We start from the raw sequence: 11130 nt of genomic DNA, 5'->3' as shown, positions 1-11130 counted from the left end.
CTTAAGGATGAGAAGGGCCAGCCATGGAAATGGACATGGAGCGAGGAGGAAGAAAGCAGAAGGGTGTGTGTGTGTGTGTGTGTGTGTGTGCAAAGGTCCTGGGGTAGGAAAGAGTTAAGCCAAGCTGAACACAAGCACAGCTGAGAAGCTGAAATGACTCATGTGGCTAGAGCACAGAGGCTGAGGGCAAGAAGTACGAAGGCTTGAGATTAGGTGGGAGAAGAATCAGTCAGGACTCTGGGACAAGAAGAAAACGACTACAGTCGCTTGGCTGAGGAAAGATGTTGACTGCTACCAAAGAGTCAGTGGGCATGGACAGATGTGGACCGGTCCAAGACGCGAGTTCAAAGGGAAGTTGTGGATTTGCTGATGCCTGAGATCCGGAAGATGAGGAAGTGACAGAAATTAGGCATGCCACTCGGATCTGAACAGCTCAGCCTTTGCTGAGGGGAAGGATGGAGGGTGCCTCGTCAAGAATTCCATTCTGAACACATTAAGGTGCAGGTGCCCGCAGAACGCCTCAAGGGTGATGTCAAGCAGGTGGTGGGGTTGGCCAGCCTGGAGTTGAGAGGAAAGGCCGAGACGATGTCCCCTGGAGAAGGGAGCGTATGCACAAGGAGGAGAGAGAAGGTCCAGGGGAGGAGCTCAGGAACCCTTAACCTTCGCCCTGAGCCCCGGGGCCTGACCATGAGGGGGCCGTCAGGAGGAGAAAACAGGAGCGTGTGGTGTCATGGAAACCACAGAAAGCAGAGCATCTGAGGGAGCAAGCTAGCCCTCGCTGAATCAATCAGCTCGCTCCCTGAGAGCTGCGTCTGTAATCCTGCATGTCAAGGTGACCTTGGCCTGAGCAGGTTTGGTAAAGTCAGGGAAGCAGAGCCAGTGTGGCTGTGAGCAGAGGAGCACCTGGGAGGTTAGAGTGGGGACAGCAGGTGTCTACAACTATTACTACTATTATTTTTAACTGTGGCGAACGCGCAAGATGTACAACACGCCATCTCATCCACGGCCAAGTGCACGGCTCAGTGGCGTGAAGTCCATTCACCACCATCCCTCCGCATTCTTCTTTTCGTGTTCCCCAGCTAGAATTCTGCATGTGAATAACTCCCCATTCCTCTGCCCCTGGCCCCAGACAACCACTTTTTTACTTCCTGTCTCTGTGAATTTTAGAGTGGGGTCACGTGGTATTGGTCCTCTGGGGACTGGCTGACTTCCCTCAGCTTCCTGTCCTCAAGGCTCGACCAAGCCTTCCTGTACTCGGTATGTCTAGACCACACTTTGTGGTCTGCCCTCAACAGATGCTTGGGTTGGGCCCACCCTGGGCCATCAGGAATCGCGCTGGGCACGCATGGGGCATAGACAGTTGCTGAACAGAGTCACAGTGGGTGGGAGCTGGAGGGGGGCGTACCGTCAGGAGAGGGTTAGTTTTGTTGTGGTGCTGGCTGTTCCCAGAGCTGAGAGAACCCAGAGCATGTCTGCATGTCATTGGCAGTGATTCTGGGGGGGGGGGAGGGGGGAAGAAGAGATGATGCTGAGCAGAAAGACGGAGGGACAGTGGCCAGGCTCCATGATGACCCACGGGCGGGGAAGCCAGGCTTGGGCTGTTGGACATGGCTGGACCTTCCTCTGTTGAAGAGAAGGCAGAGAAGTCTTGGCTCTGGTTGCAATCACTTCAGCAGTTTTGACAGCGGAAAGATAAGGAAGTCTCCTTCAAATGGCTTTAATTTTCTCCCTGAAACATCCAGCAAGTTTATCAGCCGGGAGCTGAAAGGCGGAAGGGTGTGCGAAACTTAGAGGAGAGAGGAGACAGAAGGTAGCAAATGATCTCCTTAAAGGAACATTTCTCTATCCTGGCTTGCCCATGAGCCTGGCCTGCAGAACCTCCAAAATGTTCGCAGCCCTGCTCCCTCCCCGCTCATGGTGTTTGCGACTTCCTTGGTCTCAGGTGGGTCTCAGGCATCTACGCTTTAGTTTAAAAGTGACGTCGTTGGGGCGCCTGGGTGGCTTAGTGGGTTAAAGCCTCTGCCTTCCCCTTGGGTCATGATCCCAGCGTCATGGGATGGAGCCCCGCATCAGGCTCTCTACTTGGCAGGGGGCCAGCTTCCTCCTCTTTCTCTCTCTGCCTGCCTCTCTGCCTACTTGTGATCTCTGTCTGTCAAATAAATAAATAAATAAATAACAACAACAACAACAACAAAAAACAAAAAGTAACATCGTTTGAAACTCCAGTTCAGTTAGGGTTAGTGCAACTAACCTTGTAGTTAGTTACCGTCTGAACTCCCTAGATGATTCTAGTGTGAACCACGACCCCCAGGGTGGAGAATGACTATCTCAGACTGGCAAAGCAAGCTCGTTAGAGAAAAATAATAGGATCACTGGGGCGGTTGGACCCCAGTTTGAATTTCTGATCATAAATTTCAAGGGAAATGAGCCCGCACAGATTACAGCGGGAGTGTCTGCACGTGCGCGCATGCGTGTTTCCTTACTCAACATTTTGCAGTCCAGCAAACCTCTGTCTTCAGCCTTTTTCCCCTTTGAAAAGTACTCACTTAAGAGCCCATCTATTTCTCATCGTGGGCTGCTACCAATCAGAGTGAGAGCTAATGTTATCAGGTCCCAAATGCTAAGTAATCACCTTCTGTCTACTAATTCCTTCCGTCTTCACAATATCAACAGCTCCATTTCACCAAGAGGTAAATGAGGCACGAAGATAAAATCAGGCAGCCAACCTTCACAGGGTTAATGTGTGACAATGGGGCGGGGCGGGGGAGGGGGGAATCAGAGCAGGACACCTCCAGGCTTAGGGACCATACACTTGACCATCACACCAACTCTCTGTATACCCTCTGAACTGTGTGCCTCCAACCCTGCCCTTCCCTTCCCGGGGCATGAAACAGAGAGAACAGAATCCACAAGAACACAGTTGTTTATCTGTGAAGGGGGGAGCCCCTCGCAGGGTTGGAGGAAATACTTTGATAAACCCTCTGGTGAGGAGGAGACCCTGTGAGGCACATGGGCAGGCTGATCAGTGGAGAGAGGACTTGGGTGCTGCTGGGGGTGAGGTGGGTGACCGGTGGGGGGAGTCAGGATGCCCGCCTGTGGGCAGAGCTGAAATTCTCAGCATACTTGAGGAGAAGTGTGCAGAGAGGGGCCAGGGGAGCTGGTGTGGGTCTCAGGGGAATGTTGGACTTTGACACCCTACTTTGCATGCCCCCATGGAATATGGCATTTCCAGCCCCTAAGATCACTAGTGTTAGTGGATCATTTTGGGGGCAGGTGACCAGGAGCTACGGTCTACGGCAAGGATGAAGGGGTGGAAAGCGGGTTAAAGGGGAAGGCGGCTGCGTCTGGTTTATAACACTAGGGGTATTGAGCCCGATGAAGGGCCTGATCCCAGGACCCCAAGACCATGACCGAGCTCAACAGACTAAGTCACCCAGATGTCCCATCAACACTATTTCACTATTTTTGAGTATAGTACCTTCACCAGAAGGTGTTGAAATGGCGTTGGTCCTGGATGTAACAGGAGTCAAGCACTCAAGATTTTTATCAACGTGTATGAATGTAGAATGACCATCAGACCAAGACCCTTTTAGACATCTCCACAGGGATTATCCCTTGGCTGGGAATAATCCCAGTGGCACCTTTCCTAAACCACCGATCCCACAGGCGTGGGCAGGTACCAGGAGCCACCCTTTTGATCGGCTTAGCTGTGGGATGCTGGCTTCTCACCAGCTCCCTTGAGCAGATTTTCAAACATTCGGGAATTTTGCAAGCTGGTTGTTACACCAGCAGGTAGCTGGAAATCAGTCAGAGTGGGACTATTTGCACCATGGAAATCAGCCAACATAAATCAGGGCTCCCTCTCCAAGTTGTCCCCCTCACCCCAGGCCAGTTGGCTGGTACATTACTGAATGCCTAGTTGTGATAAGCCACTGTTATGTTCATTCGGAACCTAATACTTATTCTGTCCCTGTGAATGACCCCACAGGGGGTTGACTGTGTTGTCAAGGGTCATTTGGCTGGGGAGTAGCAGAACTAGGATTGGAGCCTAGAGTCTTAAACTGAAGGAATCAGACCTTGAGGTCCTTTGCAAGGAGTTTTGGCATCTGCTGCCCACACCTGGGCTAGCGGGGTGCAAGCTTCCAGAGTTTTCCATCAGAGATCCTTACAGTGAAGTTTGGGTCCTCACTTCTGAGGCAATGTGATGCTTGAGAAAACGCTCAGTTTATAAAAAGATTTAGAATTATAAGGCGGCAATCATAGAGGGAATGGTAGGGACTTCCATGCATTTTCATGCTAATGACTGAGGTGAAGGCATAACATTTAAGAAAAAAATCTGTTTGGAGAGAATCCTGAGCAGAGCACTCCCCTGAGTTCTCTCAGTTGGAGAGATTAAAGATTAAACCAAGAGCCCTGGACAAGGGGAGTGTCAAAGCATCCGGGCAGAGCAGAAGTCTCTGCATCATGAAGAATTTGAAAGAAAAAGCGTCTTCCTCATAGATCATGGGCATTGCAATGGGTGTTTTCAGTGTCCCTGTTTTCAGGGACCCGTTTGCTGAGCTGGTGCATCTACCCCCCAGGTCCTGGGATGATTCCCCTGGTTGGACACCCTGCATCCTTGCTTGGCTTTCTTCCCCTGCCTCAGCCTCTTTTCTTCATCTCCCTTCTCTTGAGAAAAGTGTCTCAAGAAAACTCACGCCCAAGAATCTCAGCTCAGACTCAGCGTCTAGAAAACCCAAACTAAGGCGGAAAATTCTTCTATTCTAGCATCCAAGAAATACACAAAATCTTAGTGGTTCTTTGGAGCACCTTTCTTGGCAACGTCAGGAGCCTTTCCTGGCAAGGTCCCCCTTGATGTACCAGTAAAAAGGATTTTGGGGAATTATGGGTCTTCCTGCTGGGACTTTGCTGTCTCTGCAGAGACACCACCCCCTGCTGTGGTCTCTAAAAGAGGTCCACAGAGCTTTAGTGCTACCCAAAGGACCAGTCTTCTTTGGCCTCTACAACACCCATTCAAAAGCACAAGCAGATCCAAGGACGTGGGTGCACGCTATTCATTTGGGGGATAGCCCCTGGTATCGAGGCAAGGAAGGGAAGCCAGCCTTGTATTTAAGGACCTGTGCTATGTGCAGGGATCTCCTGAGACAATCTGGGGTGCCTCCTGGCTTCATCCACGGAGGGAGCGACTGCCAGGGCACCCATGTACTGGCTGGCTCTCGTCTCATGCTGGCTGACAGTAAACCCGGGGGCTTAACTCCCTCGTGCCTGCGGGCTTCTGCCATGCTGTCCTTGTAAGGGAGTCTGAGGTCACATGGCACCGCATCCCCTGAGCACCTGGGGCTGAAGGCAGAGACGGACCAAGGTGGCAGAGCAGTCTGCACTAGGTACCCATGCCTTCATGTCAAAGCTTTCTTAAAAACAATTCCGAAAAGGAGGACATCATTAGAACTGGTTACTCGCTTTCCCTTGCAAACATTAAGACTAGGACCTTCATGCCTCACTACTGCGTGATCTCAGACACCACCAGAAGCCCATGTCTTGATGTCCAAAGCCTGAAACATAGAGAATTGTCAATATGTATGTGCTGAACACAGGAGCAAGAAAACAAGATACGAAACTTTTAATCCAGACGTGTGGCATGGATCAGATCACTCTAACATGATGGATGGTAGGACACACGCTGTGTCATAGTTGGGGTGGGACAGAGCTGATCATGGAGAAGTCAGGGTCACATTAGCCACCAACACAGAGTCCAAAGCAGCTGTGCCCACCCAGATGCTGTCCAGAGGGAAGAGGAGAAACAGGTGCATCGGAGCCAGAAGCCAGCCAACTTTCAAATCCTGCTGCCTACTCCCATTTTCAGCTCTTTCTGAGAGCTCTGGATAATTCTTGAGTTCACCCAAGGTAGAAATTGTGCTGGAGAGCCCAGCAGTTGTCAGGTTTGCCTAACAGTTAGGCACATAAAGAAATTGGCTCTTGGGTTTATATGCTCAGGTCTCTTGTGAGTCTAGTCACTGTGAGTTTAGCCTTCTGGGGACCAGCTCTGGGGCATTAACAGGATGGAGCTTCTGGACGAGGAAGACAGATGCTCAATTCCAGAAGGGAGTGAATTCACCGCCAGCTGGGAGAGCCCATGTGGTCAGCGAGGGACATCCTCACAGGGACCTCCAAATTTCTATATGTAAGAAGTGAAGGAGCAGGAGGAGGAAAGGCTAAGGGAGAGGCTTATGGTCTCCACGGAGCATGGGAGAGAATTCACCTAAGTCAGCTTACAAGACCTCTTACCCAGGCATGCGATCTAGGTTGAGAATTAATTTAAGAACCAACCACTCGCTTAAAAGTTACACGTTTTTCCATTAACAGGGACCTCAGAGCAGAAATACCAGAAACGCCCTTGGCACACTGAAGACGATTGATAAATATTTGTTGAAGAAACAAAATATAATTGGTCAAAAAACATATGAAAAAAATATCCAGCCTCAATGATCAAAGAAATGTCTGATCAAACACCAAAGAGATCTCATTTCCCCCTTTTTAGATTAAAGGGGAAAAAAAGTTCAGGAAAAAAACCATATGGGGGGCCTGGGTGGCTCATTTGGTTAAGCATCCGGCTCTTGATTTTAGCTAAAGGATTGTTTTCCTGTTTTATAACCTAATTTTACATAGCTTTGAAAGTTTAGGTAGCACTGGGCTCAATAATAACAAGCATGGCAGCACTAAATGAACATTTACTGAGCCCTTTGCTAAGCACCAGGCTCTTTTCCAAGCATTCTTCATACACCGTCTCGTTTCACAGTCATGGCCCTAGAAGAAGGTTGGGGGGAGGTGCTCTTCCTCCCTCCATTTAACAGAAGAGAACACTGAGGCATGAGGCAGGAAATTAACCCGTGTGAGAGGACTTGTTTAGAAGATGGCAGAACTGGAATAGAAACTCAGGCAGAATGTTCTAGAACCCGGTCCTTAGCTACCAACCGCAGGCACTCCCAGCAAGAAATAACAAGACTGCTACTGCCCACTGTCTGGGGAGATGTTTTCAGGGGCCAGGCCCTGTGCTTAGTGAATTCTAGCATACTGGTTAGATCCTGCTATCTGCACCCAATTGTGAGACAGATGGAAGTTATCCACCCCAATCCAAGAGAGCTGGTAAACCGTGGCACTTGGGTTGAAACCCACGTCTCTGGAAAGTCTGTGCTGTTTCTACTCTGTTCTGCACAGGAAAACAGAAGCTTCCATGGGACCCATTCGGAACCTCTGCACAGGAACCAGGCAGGCTGAGCAAGGATGGTACTCACCTCGCCAACGGTTCCCAGGGTTTGTGGCTTAAACACCACGTACACACTCACAGCCCTGGGGACCAACCCCATCACTCAGCAAGGTAAATCGGGTGGCTGATTCTGCTTGGGAAAATTCTTGTCCAACCTAGGAAGGCTTTTAACTAAAGCTAGAAGAGAAGCTGATGCTTCTTCTTCCCCGACCCAGGACACACTGACCACTCAGGCATTCAGCTTAATGGATGGACAGGTTATGCTACTGGGACCCTGGAGGGGAGGTAGGCATCAGGGAAGGCTTCCTGGAGAAGGTGATGTCTCATCTCTGGTATCAAGAAAGAATCAGAGGAGAGAGAGCTTGGGAGAAGGGGGCAGTGCATGATGTGGCTGAGGGTCAGGGCTCCCCAGGTCACCCGTGTCCCTCAAGGGCACTGCTTTGTGCAAGCCACAGAGAAGAAGTATGGCTTCCCTCCCCAGCTTCGCCCTTGGGCCTTTTCCTTTTGCTCTCCACAGATTTCCCTTCTCTCCTCTCCCATGTCCTACCCCAAGTCTGCCACTTCCTTCATGGACCCCTGCTTTCAGAGCTGTCCCCCAAGACGTAAGTGGTCAACCTGCCCCCCCCCCCACACACACACCACTGGAGCAGTGCACACACAGCAGCCCTCCTCATTCTTCCTTCAGCCCCGGCCACACAGACTTCCTCTCCTTTTATCCCTGAGGGGATACACCCTCCCCAACTCCCCCAACCCCTGTTCCCTCTGGGGAAATTCTATCCTGGTGCTTCTCACTGATGTGGGCCGTCAGGAATGCACTTGCTCTGGTCTCTCACAGGGCAGCCTTGGATGACCTAAAGTGGCAGAGTTTCCAGACCAGGTGGTGGGCACCCAAGGGGAGAGAGAGCACATCTCAGCAGAGCCAGGAAGCAGCTCCCTGCGGACCATAGAACGATGCTTGTCCCACTCAGCTCCCCCAAGAAGTGAGGCAGCCTCTGGCATATCCAAAGCTCTCTGTCCCGTCTGCCTCATGTAGCTGTGGGGACCCTCCAACCAGATGGCAGAGGCCGAAATGCTTTAGGGATGGTGAAGCCCTGTGCGGGTATGGCCCTGTGCGGTGCCTTATTCGACTATGGGTGCGCGCCTTTTGAGTGAATCAGATGGCCTTTACCGCCCAAGGGTTGCTAATGGGCTTCGTGGGTGAAGGCTGCAGAATTTTCCCAATTCTTCTAACAGTGGCTGAGCACCTTCTGTCCATGCCCAGGCTTTGGGCTTTCACATGCCACTTTGACCTGGGTTACCTGAGAGACAGAACTCGTGTAGACGCAGAGTCGGAATTCTGCACCCCCGCCTCAACTGCCCCCTCCCGTCCTGCCTTGGAGAATCCGTCAGTGCTTTATGCAGTCAGACCTCCCTGGGAGGATTTGGAAGACGGTGCTATTATCCCATTCAGGTGAAAAATCTTGTCCCCAGTGCTCATTATTCCTATAAAGGAGAACGATTGATTTAGACCCTTTTAATGTGCTACTCAGACAAATGAGTGCTTCATTGAGACTTCATGTGATCGGATCACCTGTAAAGGAGCTTCCCCTGGAGAGGCCAGGAGGCAAGCGGACTTCAGGGGAGCTGCAGGGAAGGGCCGTAGGCTCACAGCACACGCTTCGGGGTAGGGGGACAGGGGTGGGGAGACCACGGGAGGGACCCATGGGAAGGAGGGAGCGGAGAAGGGCCGTGTGTTGGGAAGGCTGTGGACTGGGGAGAAAAGAGGACGGATGGGTTCAAGGGCTTCCATTTCTCATCCAGTTGGTTCAGCCAAAGGCACAGAGTCATCTTCCATTCTTGTCCTCCCATCGCCCCTCCCATCTGATTTCTCAAAGTGGAGACTGTCGGTGTAAAGACCCATTTCTAGAGGACCCCCCCCCCCCATCCTCCTATGGGTCCTGCTTGGGCTTAGAATCACACACCCTTTAGCATGCCTTACAACATCCCATCTCCTGGGGTCTCATCTTCCTCTCCGAGCCCTGCTCCTTCTTTTCTCTTTCACACATGTCTCCGGCCAAACACACCCCATTTTTGCTCCTCGAGCACGGCCAGCTCATCCCCACCTAGAAGCATGTGTCCGTGGTGTTCCTCTGCCCAGCATCCTCAAGGCAGATTCTTCCCTGACATCTAGCTCCAAGCACACATTTTCCTTCCTCGGGAGGGTTTCTCTGACCCCACTCTCTAGAGTGTGTGACACGTCACCCGTGTGTCTCCTGTCTTAGGACCTTTGACACAACTTGCATCTTTGTTACTTATGGGCTTAGTCATTGGCTGTCCCTCCCACCAGAGGATAAGCCCTTTGTGGGAAGGGACTGTATTTATCTTGCTCATGTGTTTGCACACAACTACCTAGAAAGAGGTCCTGGTACATACCAGGTAATTCAGTAGGTATTTGCCAGATGCATATAAAGGAAACCATAAGAGTGCCTAGCCTCTCATGCATGTAGTCCGCCATCTTGAATGTAGTACCCACCTTTGAGCACCACCCATGGGGGACATGACTGGGCAGTAATGGCAGTATAGACAAAGGGACGCCCAGAAGGGCTGCCTCAACCAACTGGGGGACAAAGGCCAGGGAGGCTGGCTTCACTCCTCAACAGCAGGACCACATCAAAACCCTGGGACAAGTCTCTCTTCAATGAATAGAGTTCCCCAGGCTTCTATGATCAGAGAAGGGAGGGGAGAGTAGGAGGGACAGACAGACTCCTCTTCCTGAGCCCCTTCTTACCTGCCGACCTTTGGCAGAGGTACCAAGAGGCTCACGGACCTTCCAAGGTCATTGGGAAGTTTTCTCCAACCCACCACCTTTGGGTCATAATAACTCACTCAACCATCCCAGATAAGTGAGTGCTCCCCTCCCCTGAGGTTTAAAAATCGCCAGAAGGCGTTGTGTTCGTTTGGTTCTGCTTTTATTACATCGTAGACATTGGTACAAGGTAAAATACACACAGAGACAGATCTCAGGAGCATACACATGAACATACTTGTATATACAGAATGGGTATAGAGAGACGGACAGAGCACACGGATACACACAGAACACAGGCAAAGACCCCAGGAAGCTGGCTACATCGGGTGCACAGCCCTACACAGAACCCAACAAGAGTCGGTTGATAAACATCTATCAATTAAAATCCAACCATTTGTGTTACATTTTTGACAATAACAATATACACAGCCTTAGGACCTCTCCAAGGGCAAAAGGAACCTCCAAGAGTGTTTTAGAATGGTCTCAGAGGCCAGACTCTGAAGGGAGGAAAGATGCAGGCAGGGACCACAAAGTTAATGAGGCCAGGAGACCTGACTGTCAGGCTGAGAAGGGGAACAACCTGGGGGTGTGGGAGAGGGCAGGAGATGTGAGGAGGGAACCATGGGGCCACATTTGTCAAAAATCTCAGTGACATCAAGATCAAAGGCCCTTCTCTGTCCAGACCCGCAGGCCCAGCCCCACCTCTACTTTCCAGCCTGCTGGAAAAATCCAGGAATTGAAAGTGAACCAACGGGAGCCTGTTTTTGCTTTGTTTAAGTGACATCTGGTTAACTATGTTCCCAGTGCTGGATTTAGGGAAATGATGTCCCCCTGCATGGTGAGAACTGCTGTGAGAGTCTCCGTGTGGTCAGCCTCGGGTTGTAGCCATCAACTAGCTGAGTGCTCTCACACAAGTCACTTAACCTCTCTGGGTCTCGGTTTCTTCATCTGTAATATGGGGTGCTGTCTAGTTGACATCTAGACCCCTTGTGGCTCTTATAGAGGGAAATTCAGGTGAGTTTTAACATGGTTGAACAAAGGCAATCAAGCTTCCCTGCCTCCCAGCTACCCCTACACC

General features: G+C 51.0%; 1 protein-coding gene across 2 annotated transcripts in view; it reads right to left on the bottom strand.

Annotated features, from left to right (window-relative positions):
* Positions 1-11130, bottom strand: part of SHISA6 (shisa family member 6) — a 278576-nt gene that overhangs the window by 39298 nt on the left and 228148 nt on the right. The gene's annotated exons all lie outside the window — the stretch shown is intronic.

The sequence above is a fragment of the Mustela putorius genome, unplaced genomic scaffold (assembly GCF_011764305.1).
Source record: "Mustela putorius furo isolate JIRA1106 unplaced genomic scaffold, ASM1176430v1.1 tig00000695_pilon_pilon_pilon, whole genome shotgun sequence".
Classification (NCBI taxonomy): domain Eukaryota; kingdom Metazoa; phylum Chordata; class Mammalia; order Carnivora; family Mustelidae; genus Mustela; species Mustela putorius.
Note: the sequence above shows the minus strand (reverse complement) of the source record. Positions and strands in the feature narration are given on the sequence as shown.